At 42.1% G+C, this 22,364-nt stretch overlaps 1 protein-coding gene across 9 annotated transcripts in view; it reads left to right on the top strand.

The window, feature by feature from the left end:
• FKBP5 (FKBP prolyl isomerase 5) overlaps window positions 1-22,364 on the top strand; it is a 162,384-nt gene that overhangs the window by 34,729 nt on the left and 105,291 nt on the right. For 3 of the 9 annotated variants that reach the window (XM_078000275.1, XM_015136217.3, XM_078000282.1), the window contains exon 1: window positions 6,542-6,642. The exons of 3 other annotated variants lie outside the window; for them this stretch is intronic. The gene's annotated coding sequence lies outside the window, so the exon portion shown is untranslated. Of the gene's footprint in view, window positions 1-6,541; window positions 6,643-6,773; window positions 7,359-15,031; window positions 15,150-22,364 lie in introns of those variants that run through there. 3 more of the 9 variants (XM_078000280.1, XM_078000276.1, XM_078000279.1) reach the window with 2 other exon arrangements.

The raw sequence follows: 22,364 nt of genomic DNA on the forward strand, positions 1-22,364 counted from the left end.
GTTTGAGACCAGCCTGGCCAACATGGTGAAACCCAGTCTCTACTAAAAAAATACAAAAAATTAACCAGGTGTTGTGGCGTGCACCTGTAATTCCAGTTACTTGGGAGGCTGAGGCATGAGAATCCCTTGAACCCAGGTGGCAGAGGTTGCAGTGAGCTGAGATCAAGCCACTGCACTCCAGCCTGGGTGACAGAGCGAGACTCTGTCTCAAAAAAACAAAACAAAAATAAGTAGAAGTGGTTGGAATAGACATTCTTCTCTTATCGTTGTCTTATTTCCTGGGGAAAGCATCCATTCTCTCACTGTTAAGTGTGATATTGGCTGTAGGTTTCTCACAGATGCCCTTCATCAGGTTGAAGACAGCTGCCTGTTTTTGTAAATAAAGTTTTGTTGGGACACAGACATGCCATTTGTTTATCTATTATATATGACTGCTTTTTGCTATAATGACAGAGTTGAGTTGTTGTGACAAAGACTGTATTGCTTGCAAGTCTAAACTATATACTATCTGGTCCTTAAAAAAAAAAAAGTTGGCTGGACATCTGTTTTAAGCCACTAAATTTTGGAGTAGTTTGCTATGAAGCAATACATAACTTAAAAATCTACCAATCTGGCCGGGCGCGGTGGCTCAAGCCTGTAATCCCAGCACTTTGGGAGGCCGAGACGGGCGGATCACAAGGTCAGGAGATCGAGACCATCCTGGCTAACAAGGTGAAACCCCATCTCTACTAAAAAATACAAAAAAAACTAGCCGGGCGAGGTGGCTGGTGTCTGTGGTCCCAGCTACTCAGGAGGCTGAGGCAGGAGAATGGCGTGAACCCGGGAGGTGGAGCTTGCAGTGAGCTGAGATCCGGCCACTGCACTCCAGCCTGGGCGACAGAGCGAGACTCTGTCTCAAAAAAAAAAAAAAAAAAAAAAAAAAATCTACCAATCTTAGACTGGGACCCCAAAGAACTGCACAATTGAGTAAAGGGGAACTGTAAAAAACACACACACACAAAAGAAAACAAAACAAAAACCCTTCCATAAACGTAGTCCAGCTTTGAGTCATCAGGTGGCTCAGAAAATCTGGAGCCCTGAAATTGAGTTAAGATGATCCCAGACTGCCAGTGCCCCTAGATGCCTGGTAGAAGCAAATGGAAATCTTTCCCAGAGGAAGATATTATTATTGTTACTTAAAATGATTTTTAAAAGTACAATGTCCAAAACATAACCAGGTATATGGTGACATGAGAATGAATCAGTAAAAACTGATAATGGGGCAAGGAGTGGTGGCTCACACTTATAATTCCAGCACTTTGGAAGGCCAAGGCAAGAAGATCACTTGAAGCCAGGAGGTGGAGACCAGCCTGGTCTCTGCAAATAGTGAGACCCTGTGTCTACAAATAAAAAAAATTAACCAGACATGTTGGCACACACCTGTAGTCCCAGTTACTTGGGGGCTGAAGTGGGATAATCGCTTGAGCCTAGGTGGTCAAGACTGCAGTGAGCCATGATCACACCCTTGCACTCCAGCCTACGTGACAGAGTGAGACCCTGTCTTGAAAATGAAAACACAAATAGAAACTGGTTGGTTGCAGTGGCTCATGCCTGTAATCCCAACACTCTGGGAGGCCAAGAGAGTAAGATGCTTTGAGCCCTGGAGTTTGAGACCAGCCTGGGCAACACAGAGAGACTCTGTTTCTCTCTCTCTCTCTCTCTTTTTTTTTTTTTTTTTTTTTGGTAAAAAGCAAAAACAATATCTGACAATGGAAGCAGACTCACAGGAACTCCAGATTGGAATTATCAGTTATAGACCATAAAACAACAATACTATGTTTAAGGATGGAAAAGATAAGCCTGAAAATTATAGCAGGGCACTGGGAGATACATGAAGTGGCATAGCAGATTTGAAAAAGAACCACATAGAGGCCGGGCACAGTGGCTCACACCTGTAATCCCAGCACTTTGGGAGGTCGAGGCGGGTGGATCACCTGATGTCAGGAGTTCAAGACCAGCCTGGCCAACATGCCGAAACCCTGTTTCTACTAAAAATATAAAAACTAGCTGGGCATGGTGGCATGTGCCTTGTAATCCCAGCTACTTGGGAGGCTGAGGCAGGAGAATTGCTTGAACCTGGGAAGTGGAGGTTGCAGTGAGCCGAGATTGTGCCACTGCACTCCAGCCTGGGCGACAGAGCAAGACTCTGTCAAAGAAAGAAAAGAAAAAAAGAAAAGAAAAGAAGGAAGAAGGAAGGAAGAAAGGAAGGAAGGAGAAAGAGAGAAAGAACCAAATAGAAATTATAGACTTAAATAATAGAATAAACAAATGGAGCTCAATAGTTGGGGTTTAAGAAGAGTTTTTTTTTTTTTTTTTTTTTCCTGAAAAGAGACTAAGTGAGCTGAAAATAGAAGAAACTTATTAGGACAAAGCATAGAAGGATAAAAGACAGAAAATACAGAAGAAAGGGATGAAGTAAGAAGGTTGAGTGTGTTTCAATTGGAGCCCCAGAAAGAAAGAAGAAAAAGGACAGAAACCGTATTTGAACACATAATGGCTGAAAATTGTTCAAAACTGAACTATTCAAAAGGCAATAGGCAGCTGTGAAATGACAGATATCTACTCTACCATGTAGTCTCTCTTTTTTTTTTGAGACAGAGTCTCACTCTGTCACCCAGGCTGGAGTGTAATGGCGCAATCTCGGCTCACTGCAACTTCTACCACCTGGGTTCAGGCAATTCTTATGCCTCAGCCTCCCGAGTAGCTGGGACTACAGGCGCACGCCACTATGCCTGGCTAATTTTTGTATTTTTAGTAGAGACAGGGTTTCACCATGTCGGCCAAGCTGGTCTTGAACTCCTGACCTCAGGTGATCCGCCCACCTCGGCCTCCCAAAGTGCTGGGATATGAACTACTACGCCTGGCATATTTTGACTCTTAAAAACCTTAATGTACAAAGCTGCCTTTAAAAGGATTCTGAAACCAAGATGAAGGTAGCTCGGTAGTAGGTGGAGCAGGGCTTGCCTGGGCTGAGTTCAAGTACAAGCTCTGCTACTTCCTAGCTGTGCCACCTGGAGAAAGTTGCCAAACGTCAATTTTCTCAAGTAATAAATGAGAATAAAGAGTAACACCGGCCTACCCTATTGTGTAAATCAAATGATAAGTCCGGGCAAGGTGGTTCACACCTGTAATCTTGACAGTTTAGGAGGCCAAGGTGGGAGGATCTCTTGAGCCCAGGGGTTTGAGACCAGCCTGAGCAATAGAGTGAGCCCTCGTCTCTAAAAGAAACAGAAAAAGAGAATCAAACGATAAAATGCATGTGAATGAGTCTAGTGAATTCCAAGTGCTTTTAAAATGAGATGTGGTTTGAGCAGTTCCACAAGCATGCCCAGGGTCACTACCAGTGACAGGCAGGACTGGCCACATAATTTGCAGGGCCCAGTGAAAAATGAGAGTGCAGGGCCCTTTGTGAAGAAAGTACTAAGAATTTCAAGACAGCGGCAGTAGAGCATTAAACCCAGCACAGGGCTCTTCTAAGTCCAGGGCCCTGTATTCTGCACAGGTCACATACCCATGGAGCTGGCTTTAGTGACAGACCCTGCAAAGAACCATACTGTGCCTTAGGAAAGGGCTGCTCACCCCACACCCAGGTATCTGCAGCCATAGCCCATGTCATCTTTGAATTCTGAAGGGCAGCAATGTTTTGGGAAAATGCAAGCACACATGTTTCCAAATGCCAAGGAAGGCAAGTGCAGTGACCGGAGTGGTTTTCTGGGAGAGTGGGTGGGGCTAGCAAGGCTGCCATCGGAACTGTGGAACTGACTGTTCTCCACAGACTCTGGCCTAGAAAAAAAAGAACCCTGTAGCTGTATCTACAGGGCCTGTTGTTGTTGCTGCGGTGTATTACAACACAGTCTGGCAGCCTCCCCTGCCTTTCTGTCTTCCTCCTGGAAGAGCCTGGTCCCAGACATGTGACACGTCCACACAGCCCTCTGCAGATTTGCCCACACTGCTCCTCACTGTTCCCTCAATTATTAGGCTTTTCCAGGTCTGCATGCTTTTTGCTCATGCTGTCCCCTCCTGCCTGGGAATCCCTTTCCTCCTTGTCTACACTCCTCTGTCTGGCAAACACCTACTTCATCTTCTAAGATTCAGCTCTACTGTCAGGTGACCTCTTCAATGAAGCCTTCCCTGCCTCTCGTAGGAAGAGCTGATTCCTCTTTCCTTGGCGCCTTCTACTGTGCTCTATGCAGACATCTGTCACAACCCCTGTAACATGAAGAGGAGAACTGACATGTTACGTGTATGTCACTGTCTCCTAGACTGAAGCCCTTGAGGGATGGGACATATATACCCTGATAGCATAGAGCTTAATATGTGCTGTTATTTTATTTTATTTTTATTTTTATTTTATTTTTTTGAGACAGAGTTTTGCTCTTGTTGCCCAGTCTGGAGTGCAATGGTACCATCTCAGCTCACTGCAACCTCCGCCTCCCAGGTTCAAGCGATTCTCTTGCTTCAGCCTCCCAAGCAACTGGGATTACAGGCATGTGCCACCACACTGGGCTAATTTTGTATTTTTAGTAGAGATGGGGTTTCTCCATGTTGGTCAGGCTGGTCTCGAACTCCCAACCTCGGGTGATCTGCCCACCTCAGTCTCCCAAAGTGCTAGGATTACAGGTGTGAACCACCGTGCCCAGCCTAATATGTGCTGTTATTAAGCATAGTAGATGCTTAATCAATTGGTATTAGTATACAGAGGAATTTTGATCAACTTTGTCTTTCTGTGTTAATGAATGAATAAGTTGTTTCAGTGACTCTCCCTGGCAACTGGTAAACGGGGAAGCTTCTAGGCATTGAGAATAGACAAATGACTGGGACAGAACCCCTGCCCTTGAGGTGGTTTCAGTCTTGCCTTTATTTGTCTTTTCTGCAGACACCATCTCGCTCTCTTTTTTTTTTTATCTTTTTTTTTTGAGATGGAGTGTCGCTCTTGTTGCCCAGGCTGGAGTGCAACGGCGCGATCTGGGCTGACTGCAACCTCTGTTCAAGTGATTCTCTTGCCTCAGCCTCCTGAGTGGCTGGGATTACAGGCATGCACTACCACATCCAGCTATTTTTTTATTATTATTATTTTTAGTAGAGACAGGGTTTCTCCATGTTGGTCAGGCTGGTCTCGAACTCCCAACCTCAGGTGATCTGCCCACCTCAGCCTCCCAAAGTGCTGAGATTACAGGTGTGTGAGCCGCTGCACCCAGCCCCCAGACATCATCTCGTCAAGGCAGCATGTTGATTTGTAGACGAGGTTCTTCATAAATATTTGAATGCAATATAGTGCAAAGAGAGCAGGTTTGGAGCCAGGAGACATGTTCTAATCTGGGTATGGGACATTAGGTTTCCATAGGTAACTATTAGGTCCCACGGGTAACTAGCTATGGGACATCAGGTTTCTGTTTCCTCAAAAATGAGGGCGTTAAGAGATTCCCTAAGGCCCAGGTGCAGCTCCTGCATCTCTATGGGAGCGACTCAGAGGTAGCCATCTGGTTGGAGGAAGGTAGGTTCATCCTGAACCTGCTTTTGCTCAGTAGTTTACCCTTTGGAGTTGGCGGAAGAAGTCAGCCATTTTGTTTTTGTTTTTGTTTTGAGACGGAGTCTTGCTCTGTCACCAGGCTGGAGTGCAGTGGCATGACCTCAACTCACCGCAACCTCTGCCTCCCAGGTTCAAGCGATTCTCCTGCCTCAGCCTCCGGTAGCTGGGACAGCGCACGCCACCACGCCCAGCTAATTTTTATATTTTTAGTAGAGACGGGGTTTCACCATATGGCCAGGATGGTCTCCATTTCTTGACCTCGTGATGCGCCCACCTCTGCCTTCCAAAGTGCTGGGATTACAGGTGTGAGCCACCCCACCCGGCCGAACTCAGCCATAAGGCCTCTTCGTGTTTTAATCTCCTGGGCTCCTGCTTGAAAGGTAACAAGCCAAGAGAAAGTATGGTCTTTACAGTTACTGGGTGTCCAGAGGGAGGTGATATCTGCTAAATTGGTTCTCGAGGTGGGATTTCCCCAGTCCCGACTGGGCGTCTTAGACTTCATGGGGTTGCTTCCTAGGGCGAACCCGGCCAGCTGACCTAACAAACAGCCTGGCCTGCCCCTCTCCAGCCTCTGGGTAGGCCCGGTGGACAGATAGGAGGGGCAGTGCCTTCAGAGAGACGATACAGATGGGAAGTCAACTAGCTTGCTTAGGCATTAATTTCTCGGGAGGTAAGAGATGTTGTGAGGGGGTGTCAGTTTCCACCATCCCTTCTCTATGGCCCCCACAAAGGGCAAGGGCCAGACACGTGGGCTGGCGTGGAGAGGCGGAGCAGCCAATGAATGGGGGCGGGGCCTCATTTGCATGGACGGCGAGCGGCCACCAATCCAGACAGGCGGATCGACAGCCCGCGCGGCTTTTGGGGGCGGACTGACAGCCCCGGGGCCCTATGGAAGGCGGGTCCTGCGGCCGGCGGGGGCGGGACGGCGCCGGGCGCTGCCCCGGGGATTCGAGCCGGCTCGCGGGCGCTGCCAGTCTCGGGCGGCGGTGTCCGGCGCGCGGGCGGCCTGCTGGGCGTAGCGGAGCGCGGGCGAGGCGGAGAGTGACGGAGTCGGCGAGCCCCCGCGGCGACAGGTACAGGCGCCATGGCCGCGGAGATGGGGCGGCCGGCCGAGGCGCCCCGGGAGCCGAACGCCCTCCTTTCAGGTCCCGCCGCGGCCGCACTCGCTGCCTCAGCTCCCACCCCCACGCGGCTTCGCAGTCCAGGAGCCGCGTGTTGCGGGGGAGCGGGGTCCGGAAGCCTCGAGGGGAGCGCGCGGGAGGCCTCAGCCCCACTGCGGCGCCCCTCGCCGCGCCCCGGGGGCTGCGGGGCCGGTGCTCCCCGCGGGAGGCGCAGAGCCGAGTGGCCACGGGCGCCGCTCCCCGCCCCCGCCCCCGCCGGCCTCTCCCGGCAGAGGCGAGGCGGGTCGCGCCCGCCCGTCCTCACTGGGCTTTTGTTTCCCGCCCGGGATGACAGGTCCCGCGCCGCCTCCGGTCTCTGGCCGCCGGTTCGTCCCGGACAGGCGGCGGGACCCTAAGTCGGCACCGCTGCAGGCGGGAGCCAAACTTCGCTTTCGGGTCCGGGCGCCGGGACGACCGTACCCCAGGGCGAGCCGAGCGCCGGGACGCCGCGGGCGCGGGGCGGATTCGCCCACCTGGCGGGGCCGTGGAGGGGAGGGTGGCGGGGTGGCCGCACTCCGGGTGTGGACGGGCGGTCCCCGCCTTCACCTGCCGCCTCGGGACAAGCGTTGGGGAACCGCATCGCCGCCGTCGGCCGCTTGTGGAGGAGTCCGCGCAGCGCCGTCTAACAGGTGATCCGCGTCACTCCCAGGCCATACCGAAGCGGCTGAACGCTGTGCCAGAGCTCCTTATGCTCTTCAGTTCTGGGACGTTAAAACGCCTTCCGCCTTATTGAGCGTCCAAAAAGGTGTACAGGTCACAGTATAAGAGTCAAAAACCGGTATTACCAAAAAGACACTTCGAGCGTCAGGGTGCAGAGTGACTTTCTTCGATCAGCGAACCGGCAGGAACATCGTAGTCACTAAAATCGGGTTCTGCAGTGGTGGCGAAAGCGTAGTAAGGTTCAAGTTGTAAGCGGAGATGCAGAACTCTAGATACCCTTCAGTGTGGTTCAGGACAGTGTGTTCAGCGTTTGGCCGCCGTTCAGTAAATTCTGCATGAAGCAGTTTGAGCTCGTGGTTTTGGATTTACTTTTCAGGAGTATGTTTTCCAGTGGAATAAGGCTTACTACTGAATGGGAGCTTTCTTTGCCTCTCTGAGGGTAGACAGGAGTGTTTATTTTCATTGTCTTCCCATTTTGTTAGATTGTGGACAAGGGAAAAGTTAAAGCATGTTTTGGTTAAGTATTTTTAATAGTCTGGGATTTTATCCACCTCCCCTATAAGGGTTTTTACTTTAAAGAATTATAAAGTAATTCTCTAAAGGGAGCTGCTTCTCTTGGTGTTTGAATCAAGAGCCAAGCATCGACTTGAAAAAATTCTTATTCTGGTGGGAAATTTTTATTGTCATACTTTCACTTCACCATTTTCTATTTATCTCTCCCCCAACTGACCTCTGCCTGACAATCTGCAATTATGGCCCTGACCAATTTAGAGATTCCATACAAATAACATTTTTAAAACGAGGGTTATTAATACTCATCATTTGTGAGAAACACTTGATTTAGTTACCAAGTTTTTTTCTCCTAATGTGTCTTGGTTGATATCTGTATTAGGTATGATTTATACTTCAGATTAAGTTAAGAACAAAGTTGCTAATCTTGATTTAATTATGCTAGCTTATTATTCATTGAATGGTCATTTTACTTATTTGCCTAGGTAATTAAAGTTAGCTGATGACTGATAAGAGTTGCCACTGAACCATCAACTCTTTAATCATTAATTGTGACTATTTTAGATTTAAAAAAAAATGGTCTTTATTGTTTTATTTCTCCAAAACAAGCTATGAGGTCTTTGTATGTTTCTGAATCTTTAATTCTTTTAGTTATGGGAATTTTGGGTGAATTTCTTTTTTAAAACATAATTTTAATCAGTTCAACATGAAAAACTTAAAATATTGCATTAGGCAACTAATTAAATCTTTAGTTTTCTGTTTATTCTTGGAAAATAATGCATATTTTGGGTTCAGTTTAGTTTCCTAAAAGCTTCTCTGCTTAGGATGAATTAGTCCGGAGAAGAAAGAACATCCTGTTTGTATACCTGTAGAAGAAGTTACTACTGTTAAAAGCTAAGTTGGCTTTTTGATGCTTAGTGTGGATAGATAGGATGAACAATGATTCATCCTCACGTACGGAAGGCTTATTCTGTGTAAATAGTTGTAAGGAGCTGGGTAAGACTGTAGCTTCCATTATTTTTTATCATTTATATAATTGCTCTTTAGTGTACTTGAATATTTAAATACTATTCATAATTAGTTGTTTATCCTTATTCTATGATGATGTATGTATATATACCACATACAATAAAGTTGTATTTCATATTTATTTACATATAAGTACATTTTAGTATTTTAACTGTAAAAGTTAAAGTTTTATTAACTTTAAGTTTAATTAAAAGCCCATTTTAAAATTCAGTTTTTAGATATTTTAATTACTGACTGTTGTCTACTTTAACTTGTAATAGATGATATCATAACATTATCAACCACAATTTCAGTTTCAAAATTAAGCATAAGTTGAATTCTCAAATCCACACAATAAACATTGGGAATGTTTTTAAAGCCATTTACCCTCAGGTTTAACTCCTTTTGTGTTTGGAGGTGATAGTAAGTATTTTTAAGTAAATAAAGCTACAGAAAACAGGGACTTAATATTAAAACAGCTAACTTTGAGGATAGATCAAATGGCACTATTATACACATTAGTATTCCCTTTTTTTTTTGAGATGGAGTTTCGCTCTTGTTGCCCGGGTTGGAGTGCAAGGGTGCAGTCTCGGCTCATTGCAACCTCTGCCTCCTGGGTTCAAGTGATTTTCCTGCCTCAGCCTCCTGAGTAGCTGGCACTACAGGCCCCTGCCACCACGTCCAGCTAATTTTTGTACTTTTAGTAGAGACGGGGTTTTGCCATGTTGGCCAGGCTGGTCTTGAACTCCTGACCTTAGGTGATCGACTCGCCTTGGCCTCCCAAAGTGCTGGTATTACAGGCGTGAGCCACTGCGCCTTGCCTAGTATTGCTTTATTTAACGGTAATATGCTTGCTGTACCTGGCATGAAGAATTCCTCTAAAGACCGTTAATTAAAATAAGTTTTCATAATTCCTAAAGAATAATCTATATTATACATATTTGACAGACTAAATTTTGTAATTCATGTTTAACAATTAAATATCTGCATTTTATAATAATGAAACTATTTGAACTTTACAACCTAGCTGATTAATAGATTTTGTTTTTTCAGTATTTTATATTTCTAAATTTTTCTGCAGTACATTTTAGTGCATTTTAAAATTCTGACATCATATCCCCAAAAGTATAAAGAAAATGAAATCTACATTCAGTAGCGACTGGGTGGATGGTGGTATGTATGTCACAGAACTATTGATTTAAAACAATAACCACTTAAGTGTGATTTAATTTGCAAATGAGATGTTTATTTACTATGTAAAAGACAGTACTGCCAAATGAGACTGGTTAAAATAATTTACAGTACGGCCATATGTACTACCAGGTTACCAACAGATTAATAAGGATATTTTAACAATATTTAGAACACTAAAATTCCACTACTCAAAATAATTTGTACTTCTTATAGCAGTTTGAGAACCTACATTTTATGCTTAATTTAGTATTTACTTCTAGTCTTTTTTTTTTTTTTTTTTTTTTGAGTTGGGGTCTTGCTTATTGCCCAGGCTGGAGTGCTGTGGTGTGATCATGGCTCACTGCAGACTTCCCAGGCTCAGAAGATCCTCCTGCCCAACCTCCCGGTCTCAAGTGATCTTCCCACCTCAGCCTCCCAAGTAGCTGGGGTTACAGGCACACACCACCACGCCCGGCTAATCTTTAAAACCATTTTTAGTAGAGACAAGGTCTCACTATGTTGCACAGGCTGGTGTCCAACTCCTGAGCTCAAGTGATCCTGCCTTGGCCTCCCAAAGTGCTGGGGTTATAGGTGTGAGCCACAGTGCTAGGCCTACTTATGGCCTTTTGGAAAACATTTGGTTAATGAGAGTGAAGGTCCACCAGAGGGAGTGTGGGGTCTATATATTTGTTGTATTTGTTTTTTACCCTTGGTCTGGAATCAAAACATTTAAAAAATAAGAATAAAATTTTATTTTAGTTCTCTAAAGCAATCAGGCAAAAGGTACTGAAAATTGTGATTGTAGTTGTTTGGAGTTGCTGTCATTTTTGTGATCAAAATCAAGGCTTAATCAAGGCTGTTTTTCTTCTTAGAAAATTTCTAGGTGGCGAAGTGCAGTGACTCACGCCTGTAATGCCAGCACTTTGGGAGGACAAGGCGGGTGGATTGCTTGAGCCTAGGAGCTCAAGACCAGCCTGGGAAATGTGGTGAAACCCCCTCTCTACAAAAATACAAAAATTAGCCAGGTGTGGTGGAGTGCACCTGAAGTCCCAGCTATTTGGGAGGGTGAGATGGGAGCATCACTTGAGCCTGGGAGGTTGAGGCTGCAGTGAGCCGTGATTAAGCCATTGTACTCCAGCCTGGGCAACAGAATGAGATTCTGCCTTTAAAAAAAAAAAAAAAGTACAATTACTGGAAAAATGAAAGTGATGTATTTTCAAAGTGAAATAATGGGTTAAGTAAACAGTCACACATCTGTGAAAGCTAAGAAATGTCCAAATTCTTTATTTTATTATTATTATTTTTTGAGACAGGGTCTTGCTCTGTTGCTCAGGCTGGCATGCAGCGGCACAGTCTCAGCTCACTGCAACCTCCGTCAGTTCAAGTGATTCTTCCTGCCTCAGCCTCCTGAGTAGCGGGGATTACAGGTGCGTGCCACCACGCCCAGCTACTTTTTGTATTTTTGGTAGAGATGAGGTTTTGCCATGTTGGCCAGGGCCAGGCTGGTCTTGAACTCCTGATCTCAGGTGATCTGCCTGCCTTGACCTCCCAAAGTGCTGGGATTACAGGTGTGACCCACCACACCCAGCCTAGGAATGGCGAAATTCTAATAATGTTTTTTAAGATTAAAAATGTAGGCCAGGCCAGGAGGTCAAGAGTTGGAGGCCAGCGTGGCCAACATGGCAAAACCCCATCTCTACTAAAAAAAAAAAAAATTTGCCACTCATGGCAGTGCATTCCCTTAGTCCCAGGTACTCAAGAGGCTGAGGCAGGTGAATTACTTGAACCTGGGAGGTGGAGGTTGGAATGAGCTGAGATTGCACCTCTACACTCCAGCTTGGGCAACACAGTGAGACTCCATCTCAATTTAAAAAAAAAAGTTATATATATGTATATATACCAGGCATGATGTCTCACACCTGTAATCTCAGCACCTCAACACTTTGGGCAGGCAAAGCGGGAGGGTTGCTTGAACCCAGGAGTTGAAGACCAGCCTGGGCAACATAGTAAGACCCCATTTCTACAAAAAATACAAAGTTCTCTAGGTGTGGTAGCTTGTGTCTGATCCCAGCACTTTGGGGAGGTATATATATATATATACATATATATACACACACACACACACACACACACCTTTTTTTTCTTTTTTAAAAGAAAGAGCTTGGGATATGTATTTTTATACTTTTTTTAAGGAAGATTGGGAGAGAGATATATATACACATACATACTTGTAAAGAGATTGGGTTATGTATGTTTTTAAACTTTTTTTAAAGAAATTGGGATATATGTGTGTATATATATACACACACACGCACACACATATAGCTTTTTTTTTTTTTTTTTTTTTAAAGAAGAGATTGTGTCTTGCTCTGTCACCCAGGCTGAAGTGTGGTGGCTAATTGCAGCCTTAACACAAACTCCTGGGCTCAAGCGATCCTCTTTTCTCAGCCTCCCAAAGTGCTGGGATCCCAGGCTCAAGCCACCATGCCTGGCTTAAAAATGTACGTTTGAATTGTATCTTTTTGAAATTGTTCATTTTTGGGAAAGAAGAATAAGAGATGAAGAAAAATCAGACTGGAAGATCCCAGGCTCAAGCCACCATGCCTGGCTTAAAAATGTACGTTTGAATTGTATCTTTTTGAAATTGTTCATTTTTGGGAAAGAAGAATAAGAGATGAAGAAAAATCAGACTGGAAGAGGGTTGTTTTTTCCCTTTTGTAGTTGCAAATCCTAAATGGGCAGTGGTAAATTTCTAGAATCATTTGTAGCATTCTGTTTTAATCTTGGCAATTTAAAGATGTTATAAATGAGTGGTCCCCAGAAAATGGTCCTTTCATTGTCAAAAGCAGGGTTGCAAATTTCAGATTGATCTTTTCAAAAGTTAGATTTGTACTTGTTTCTCAGTGTTCCTATCTCTGAAAACTAAAGAACTTCCTCCATTGTTAGCTGAAAATTGCACAGTGAATTTGAAAGTCAAGATGTCCCAGGCACGGACATAGTGCTGCGATAGGTTACTTTTTGGAATGGAGAAGACATCCTAGAGATTGAGTCTGCATCAGAATATATTCTGAATGAGCATGGAATGTTCTTTACCCATGTTAGATATTAACCAATTAAGTTTTTCCATGTTTAACTTTTTTCAAAAAGCAAGACAATAAAAACAGTCTTGTAATCTGAACACATATTTTGGGTTTTGTTGGTTAGCATAAAAATTATTACCTAGTGGATGGTAACACTGTGTTGAAATTCTAGCTTGGAGGAGATGTTTGCTACAAGAGAAAAGGTGTTTCACTGAAACGTAACATGGCAATTTACAGGGAGAGATACTTGTTTCTCTTTTGAATTATTGTTAGGTTAAAACATAAACTTAGAAAAATTGAGATGCTCATCTTTCCCATCTTAGATTTACTTTCACTATGAACTTTATAAATTCTTTTTTTTGAGACGGAGTCTCACTCTGTCGCCCAGACTGGAGTGCAGTGGCATGATCAGAATTATTCAAGCTTATGTGTATGTGTGTATTACACATATGTTACACATATGTATAAATATCAAATATCTTTTTTACATTATATATAACAGTATATATAGTTGCTGTATGTTTTATGTGTATGTAGCAGTATCTATACTGCCTCATTTCCTAGGCATATTTATATGCAAAACTTTTTTTCAGTGAAATCTTATTGTACCAAGAGGAATAAGTGTATGTCCACAAAAAGACTGGGTCATAGCAGCTTTTTTCACAGTAGGAATAAACTAGTGATTCACATAGCAACATAGATGAATCTCAGAAATACTGTTCATAGCAAAAAGAACCTCGGCACAGATGAGTATGTGTAAGTGTTTATGATGCCATTTATGAAAAATACAAGAACAGGCAAAACTAAGGTATGGTGATAGAAATCAGGACAGTGGTTGCCTCTGGGTAGGGGTTGTGGTTGACTGGAAAGGAGCACAAGGAAACTTTCTGGCATGATGGAAATATTCTGTAGCTTGACTTGGGTGATGGTAATTCAATTATATACTTTTTTGGTAACTTTGTTTTCATATAATTTTTAACTTACAGAAAAGTTGCAAGACTGGTATAAAGAACTTCCATATACCTTTATCCAGTTTTGTCAATTGTTATATACATTTACTCAAACATACTGATTCAAACAAGATTTTATAGTACATAAATTTTACTTTAATAAAGGAAAGAAAGCTAAAAAAATTTGTTGAAAATGAGGATGATCTTGTTATCTAAAAAACATGAAATACCTCACTTAGGAATTAACCAGTGGTTTAATAATGATGAGAAAAAGAATCGTTGACTATCTTTTGTCTTCATGTAAATGTATACTGCTTTTCACTAAAGACTCATGACATGTTTCTGTTAGAAGAAACAGGATCCTCGAAATGATTCAAGGTAGAACTGCCTGCAAGGAAAACCTGCTTTATTTTGTTATCCTACACATGTCACCTAGGGAATGCGACAAACCCAGCAATAGCTTTCTGGGAATTGGAAGTTGTGACTGTTTCTGTTAAAAGAGTTGTATACCTACAGTGTGCTAGCTGTTGCACAGACATGAACAGTTTTTACTATCCTAGAACTTAACCAAAGAAGAGGAGGCATACAAATCTGGTTGTTGTTTTTGGGTGGTGCTATTTTTCATAGGCAGGAAAGACATTGGTGTTCGTAAACTATTCTTGATCATTGGTAAGTGGTAAATCTAAGTGGTGAATCTGTCACTGTCTACTAGTTTTAATGTTCCTACAGCCTCAATAGTATGATTTGATTTAGATTAAATCAACTTAAATCATAGCTTAACCAATAATGACTAAAAAAATTCAACTTTCCCATTCTGCTTATTATTTTATATAATTTTTAGTATGTGTTCATTACAATTTAGTATTAGGCATAATTAATGGATATTGGTTCTTTTTTTTTTTTTTTTTTCTTTTGAAACAGGGTCTAATTCTGTTGCCCAGTCTGGAGTACAGTAGTGTGATCATAGCTTACTGCAGTCTGGAACTCCTGGGCTCAAATGATTCTCCTGCCTCAGCCTCCTGAGTGGCTGGTACTATAGGTATGCACCACCATGTCTGGCTAGTTAAAGAAAAATTGTAGAGACGGAGTTTTGCTGGTTGCTCAGGCTGGTCTTGAACTCCTGGCCTCAAGTGATCCTCCCGCCTTGGCCTCCCAAAGTGTTAGGACTGCAGGTATGAGCCACTATGCCTGGCCTGTTTCAGTTTTTTTAATCTTTTTTTTTTTCCATCTACATCAGAAAGTTGTTTATTTGGTTATATAGTAGAGTAGAAGATGTTTGAAGTAACTGGTGGGCTAACCAGATGCTTCAACAAATTGATCATTGATATTCAAGATAAACATTTATTTTGCCTTTACTCATGAAAATAATAAAGTTATATGCCCTATATATTTTTATTTATAAGTTTTTAAATTTAATGTATTTTTTATTTCAATAGCTTTTGGAGTACAAGTGGTTTTTGGTTACATGGATGAATTATATCATGGTGAACTCTGAGATTTTAGTGCATCTGTTACCTGAGTAATACACATTTTACCCAATATGTAGTTTTTTATCCCTTTCCCCTGCCCTCTTCTGAGTTTCCAGAGTCCATTATATCACTCTGTATGCCAGTTGTACTCATAGTGTATCTCCTCACTCATATAGGTGAGAACATACAGTGTTTGGTTTTCCATTCCTGAGTTAGTTCACTTAGAATAATGGCCTCCAGCTGTATCAACACTGTTGTAAAAGACATGATTTCATTCCTTTTTATGGCTGAGTAGTATTCCATTGTGTATGTATACCACGTTTTCTTTACTCATTTAACCTATATATTTTTCAACAAAAACATAATTCTTTGAAGATTGATATGTCTGATATCAGTCAACATGGATAAAAGGACTAACTTCTTCCATGTAATAAACATGTTCATGTTTCTCTGAAATGACAGACTAGGCCTTTTCCCCTTTTATGGTCCATTTCACTATGGTGTTTAATTGATCTATCAAGAATGAAGAAAACATTTGAAAAGTATCTGCCAGAATTTTGTTTAGAATGGTCAGCCTTACCTGAAGATAGGATTTAAAAAGTATCTGTAAGTAGACCTTGTTAGACTTTTTATTATGAAAGTTGCACACATACACAGAACTGTAGAGAATTGTCTAATGAAGTTCCATATACCCCACTCCAGATTCTTTAATGAACCTCCATGTACCCATTCCCCAGATTCATTAATTACTGACATTTTGGTTATTTTTATTTTATATATGTGTGTGTGTGTGTGTGTGTGTATATATATATATTTTTTTTTTTTTTTTTTTTTTTTTCTGAGACGGAGTCTCACTCTGTTGCCCAGGCTGGAGTGCAGTGGCCGAATCTCAGCTCACTGCAAGCTCCGCCTCCCAGGTTTACGCCATTCTCCTGCCTCAGCCTCCCGAGTAGCTGGGACTACAGAAGCCCGCCACCTCGCCCGGCTAGTTTTTTGTATTTTTTTTTTTAGTAGAGACGGGGTTTCACCGTGTTAACCAGGATAGTCTTGATCTCTTGACCTCGTGATCCGCCCGTCTTGGCCTCCCAAAGTACTGGGATTACAGGCTTGAGCCACCGCGCCCAGCCTATTTTATATATTTTTTTGAAACAGGGTCCTACTTGTTGCTTAGGTTGAAGTGCAGTGGTAAAATCATAGCACGCTGCAGCCTTGACCTCCTAAGCACGAACAGTCCTCTCACCTCAGCCTCCACAGTAGCTGAGACTGCAGGCATGCATCACCATGACCGGCTAATTTTGAAGTTTTTTTGTAGAGCCAGAGTCTCACTGTATTGCCCAGGCTGGTCTTAAAATCCTGGGCTCAAGCTGTCCTCTTGTCTTGGCCTCCCAGAGTGTTGGGATTACAAGCGTGAGCCACTGTGTCCAGTCATGTGCTATTTTAAACTGTTAAATTCTCACAGAGATCATAAAACAGTGGTAGTATTGGTGTACCCATTTTTTCTGAGTTTTTGCCCAAAATTTTGTTATAAGTAGAGAAACGTAAAAAACATTGTGTTTTAGCTCAGAGATTGACTTTGGACAAATGGTAATTATGAAACTGTTTTTGTCTTTAGCTTCTTTTTGTCAATTCATAGCCTGGAAAAGATAAAGAAAGATTAATTTTTATGCTTTTCATTAGAATAAATCAGTTTAAGTACTTGTATCTGTAGAATAAGGTACTGTTTATCTGGAAAGTTAGGTTAGTGTAATATCTTAGGAATGCAATTGTCTAAATGTTCTTCTGTTGCCTTTTCTTTCTCTAAAACCTTAATCATTGTAGTGCTTTAACTGCCACCCCTTTTTTAGGCCCCAAACCTACATCACTGTCTAACCTTGAGGTCTAAATATTTATTCACCTATGTCTTGAAATGAAATGCATTTAAATACCATCTCTGTAGCAGCTGTATGCCAACATGACCCCTCCCCACTCCCTCTAGCCAAAACACTTATCTTCCCGACTTCCCTCTTTAGCTGTTAATGACTCCATTATTCTTATTGGTCATTTTGACTTTTCCTTCTTAAACTCAGTGAGTCACTAAATTCTTTTGTTTCTAACTTATGTCTCTTTATCTTTTTGTCCTTTTGATTTTCACTACACTTGTCCTAATTTGGTTAAAGCAGGATGTTATCCTGAATCTATAATGAACTTCATACATATCAAAATTAAGATATGCCCCCGATGTAAAATAGGACGTTTTCTTCCCTTCCAGAGAAGGCCTCAGTGTGGGGGCACATGCCTGTAGTCCCAGCTACTCGAGAGGTTGACATGGGAGGGTCACTTGAACCCAGGAGGTTGAGGCTGCAATGAGCCGTGATCGCGCCACTGCACTCCAGTCTGGATGACAGAGAGAGCCTCTGTTTTAAAAAATCAAATTACAAAAAAAAAAAAAAAAAGGCTTCAGTCAGCCTTTAGGCAGACACATCATTTTTAAGGACTAGGTAATAATTATATTTAAACCAAGGTGATATGGAAGATTGCCAAATCACTCAGCTCAAATAACCTGGTGAATAGTGGTGACTGGCAATGCCCATGATTTTTCAAGGAGTTTGAGCAGCAGACTTTCTTAGACCACAGATTGCGGCCCAGGATGACTTCCTCCCAGCCCAGAATATCTGCAAGTGCTTTGTAGTAGGGGAAATGCTGAACTGAGTATATATAACACATTTTCAGGACTTTCTAATGTTTTTATGGGAGAAAGTACAGGTCTTTGGTTTTACTTGAAGACTCTTTTCTTATCCCATGTCTCATATTTCCTGACCAAGATAGTGCCCTTTAAAAATCCACCTTTTCTGGGCTGGGTGCGGTGGCTAACACCTGTAATCCCAGCACTTTGGGAGGCCGAGGCGGGCGGATCACGAGGTCAGGAGATCGAGACCATCCTGGCTAACACGGTGAAACCCTGTCTCTACTAAAAATACAAAAAAATTAGCTGGCTGTGTTGGCAGGCACCTATAGTCCCAGCTACTTGGGAGGTTGAGGCAGAAGAATGGTGTGAACCTGGGAGGCAGAGCTAGTAGTGAACTGAGATTGCACCATTGCACTCCAGCCTGGGCTACAGAGTGAGACTCCGTCTTAAAAAAAAAAAAAAAATCCACCTTTGCTGAAAATGACATGACACTCTATTTCATTACTCTGCCTTCTCTTTGCAGGCTTCTGGAATTGGTTTGTCAGAAAGAGAGGAGCTTGAGCTTAGTTGGGAGGAGATAAAATAGAAATGAGATTTTAAGTGATCTCCTTTGTTCTTCCCACTAGCAGTTGTCTAGCTTCCAGGGGTCTTGGGCCTGATTCCTTTCCAGATGGTCAGTAGTTTTGACTTGTTTTTGGTCAGTTTATGGAGATTTCTTTCTTATTTCTGCCCTTTGGGGAAATGTTAAAATTTCCTCCTGGTACGAACCAAGACCCAGTTTAAGTAATTACTGACTTTGGGGATAAGAGAATGAAATACTATATTACCCTGGATAATTCAGAGTATCTGATTATTTTCTTCTGGCGGAACTACAGATAATATAGGGATTTGGAAATGCTTATGCAGAAATTAATTTAATGATTATTAAGGGTGGAAAAAGGAGAAAAATAAACCATCCCTAGGAAGCCTGGTATGGTAGGAATAGACACTGGAATGAGATTCAGGACTGTTGCCACTAAATTGCTGTATGATCTTGGGCGTGTTAAAATTACGTAACCATTCCGAGCCTTTATTTATAAAATGAGCGGGTTGGATTTTAGGTAGTGTCTTAAGGACCCTCTGCAGTTCTGAAATTCTAAGACGAGTGGTTTCTCAGGAAAAAAACTCCTAATTTATAATATGTTCCTAGTTAATGATTTTTCAGGGGCTGTTTCACATACATATTTTTTTGTTTCCATTAGCAGTTAGGAAAAGAAATAATTAAAGGAGTCAGCATTTGTAAAGTGGATTTAGATTTATCTATGTTTCTCCACTGAATTTATCCTGGACCCTTACTTTCACCTTCTATTAATATTGGTATCCACTTTCCTGCTTTTCTTGCCTTTTCTTTTTCTATTTGCTTTACAGTATGATGTCAAATCCCTCTTTTCTCTTCTTGCTGCTGCTTTTTTCCAGCTATCCTTTATTACTCATATTTCATTATGACTGGAATTTATCAGATAGATCCTTGAGTCTAAGCTATTACTGATTTAATCCAGGTGTCCCAATAGTTGTTAGGATTAATAGGACCCTTCTACTGTGTTACACAGCATTTGGAGAGATGAGTCCTAGGGTTAGAGGGGGTGGGCAAGCCTGAGGGTAGAAGGAATGGTGTAAAAGAGAATTCCAAGGATTGTTTTGATTTTGCCCCTAAAATATAAGTTAAAGTCCTAAGTTTTGATGATGATGACTTTTGTAATGATAAAAGTTTGATCCTGAAGTCATAATGGACTGTGAGTTTCTTGAAGGCAGAGCTGAACTTCTAATTCTAAATCCACAGCATTCAGTAATGCTAAAGTATTGCTGCTGCTAAGTGCAAGTTGAATTGAATTGTTAGGATTGATGCTTTCTTCCCTCGAGGTGTTATGTGGTAGGCTGGGGATTAAGAGTATGGTATAGACTCTTTTTTTTTTTTTTGAGATGGAGTGTTTCTCTGTCACGCAGGCTGGAGTGCAGTGGTGTGATCTTGGCTTAGTGCAACCTCTGCCTCCCAGGTTCAAGCAGTTCTTTTGCCTCAGCCTCCTGAGTAGCTGGGATTATAGGCACGTGCCACCATGCCCGGCTAATTTTTGTATTTTTAGTAGAGACGGGGTTTCACCATGTTGGTCAGGCTGGTCTCAAACTCCTGACTTTGTGATCCGCCTGCCTCGGCCTCCCAAAGTGCTGGGATTACAGGCTTGAGCCACCAGCCTATAGTATGGTATAGACTCCTATAAGACTTCAGTGAATCTTATCACTACCACTTTGTGATATGGGATAAAATACTTATTTTCTCCAAGTCTCAGTTTCCTCATCTATAACATGCGAGAGAGACAAAATGAGCACTTATCTCAAGGTTGTTGTGAGGATTAAATGAGACAATACGTGTAAAGCGCTTAGCTCAGCTCCTAGTATGTCTTCAGTAAATATTAAATACTATTGTAGTTTCATTAATAAGTACTGCTCTGTTGCAGATATTGATTAAGTTCTGGTAGGTTCTAAGTAGGGTTAACAAAATGAACAGGACATGATCCTGCTCTCAGAAAAGACAGAACATACATGCAAAAGATAATTAACAACCTAGATCCAATGGTAAGTGGCAAAGGAGTGGTTTACTTAAGGGTTCAAGAGGCAGGAATAATTGCTCAGCAAATGAGAACTTTAGGAAGGTGACAGAGCTTGATCTCAGCTTTGAAGGACTAATTAGCAAGTTGACAGTCTCCTTGGAGCCAGACTGCTTGTGTTTGAATCCTAGTTCTGCTACTGTGTCATCTTAAGCAAGTGATATGATCTCACTCCTAGGATTGTTGAGAGAATTAAATGAGTTAATACATGTAAAACACTTAGAATAGTTCTGCAAACATTGTTAGGGCTTGATAAATTATTATTAATAAGTTGAGAGAAGGGAGAATGCATTTCAGATAGAACATTGAGTAATAATGGAGGGTTTGTTTGAAATGATGAAGCCAAATTGGCCAGAGGGATAGCTTGTGGGAAAATAGTGGATGAATACGTCGGGGCAGAGTTATGAATGATTAAGCCAAGAAGTGTGACATCTCTTCCATACGTGCTGAGGGAACTTGGAAAGATTCTTGGGTTATTTGTCAACTCTTATGTGTTACAGATAATTTCTAAGTCTGTATCTCCAGCATCTCTACCTTTCTTGGTTTCAAAATAACTGAAACTTCTATTCAAGCTAATGTTGATAGTAAAGCTCATAATCTTCTAAATTGAGCCATTATGCTTCTTTATTTGTTCATTTATTTTTGTAAATGTGTTTGCCTTTCTCTGTTTCTCCGTATTCTAGTTGTTTACATAATCCTTACTTCTTTTCTTCAAAGTTTAGTGGGTTTCTGCTAGTGTTTCTTCTCTGTCCTCAAAACCCCAGTCTAGATCCTAAATCATCAAGCCATGAAGTGGAAAGGACTGAAGAGAGGGAGAAGGGGAAGAAGGAAGGGAACTATCCTCTAGTCCAGCCATCTTGTTTTACAGATGAGGAAATTGAGGTTCAGAGGAAGTAGAGACACATGCTCAAGATCCACAGCTAATGAATGAGCAGGGCTGCCCCTTTCAGGGCTAGACGAAGGCTGTTTTTTTACTATCATCTCAGTGTGATTCTCAGCCATCTGGGTGGGAATTATACTAGTACAATAAATAAATTTTTTGTTACTACTATTAAGCACCAAGACAATAATTTTACTACCAGAAACTGTAAGATAATAATTCAACCTTATTAATAAGCCCATGATTGTATTCCTCAGATGACCCTCACTATTCTTAATGCTTAAAACCAAGACTCAAAAATCTGCTTTGAAAAGAAGAGGGTTTCTTGCTTTCATTTTTGGAGTTGTAAATTATAAATATAATAGTATTATAAACATAAATAGTATTCTCAAAAGAGTGGACTTTTGTTCCTTTTTCTTTTTTTTTTTTTGAGACAGGGTCTTGTTCTGTTGCCCAGGCTGGAGTGCAGTGGCACAATCAAAGTTCCTTCCCAGGCTCAAGCGTTTTTCCCACCTCAGCCTCCCAAGTAGTTGGGACTAAAGGTGCACACCACTGCACCTGGCTAATTTTTAAATTTTCTATAGAGATGGAGTCTCAC

The sequence above is a fragment of the Macaca mulatta genome, chromosome 4 (assembly GCF_049350105.2).
Source record: "Macaca mulatta isolate MMU2019108-1 chromosome 4, T2T-MMU8v2.0, whole genome shotgun sequence".
Lineage (NCBI taxonomy): Eukaryota > Metazoa > Chordata > Mammalia > Primates > Cercopithecidae > Macaca > Macaca mulatta.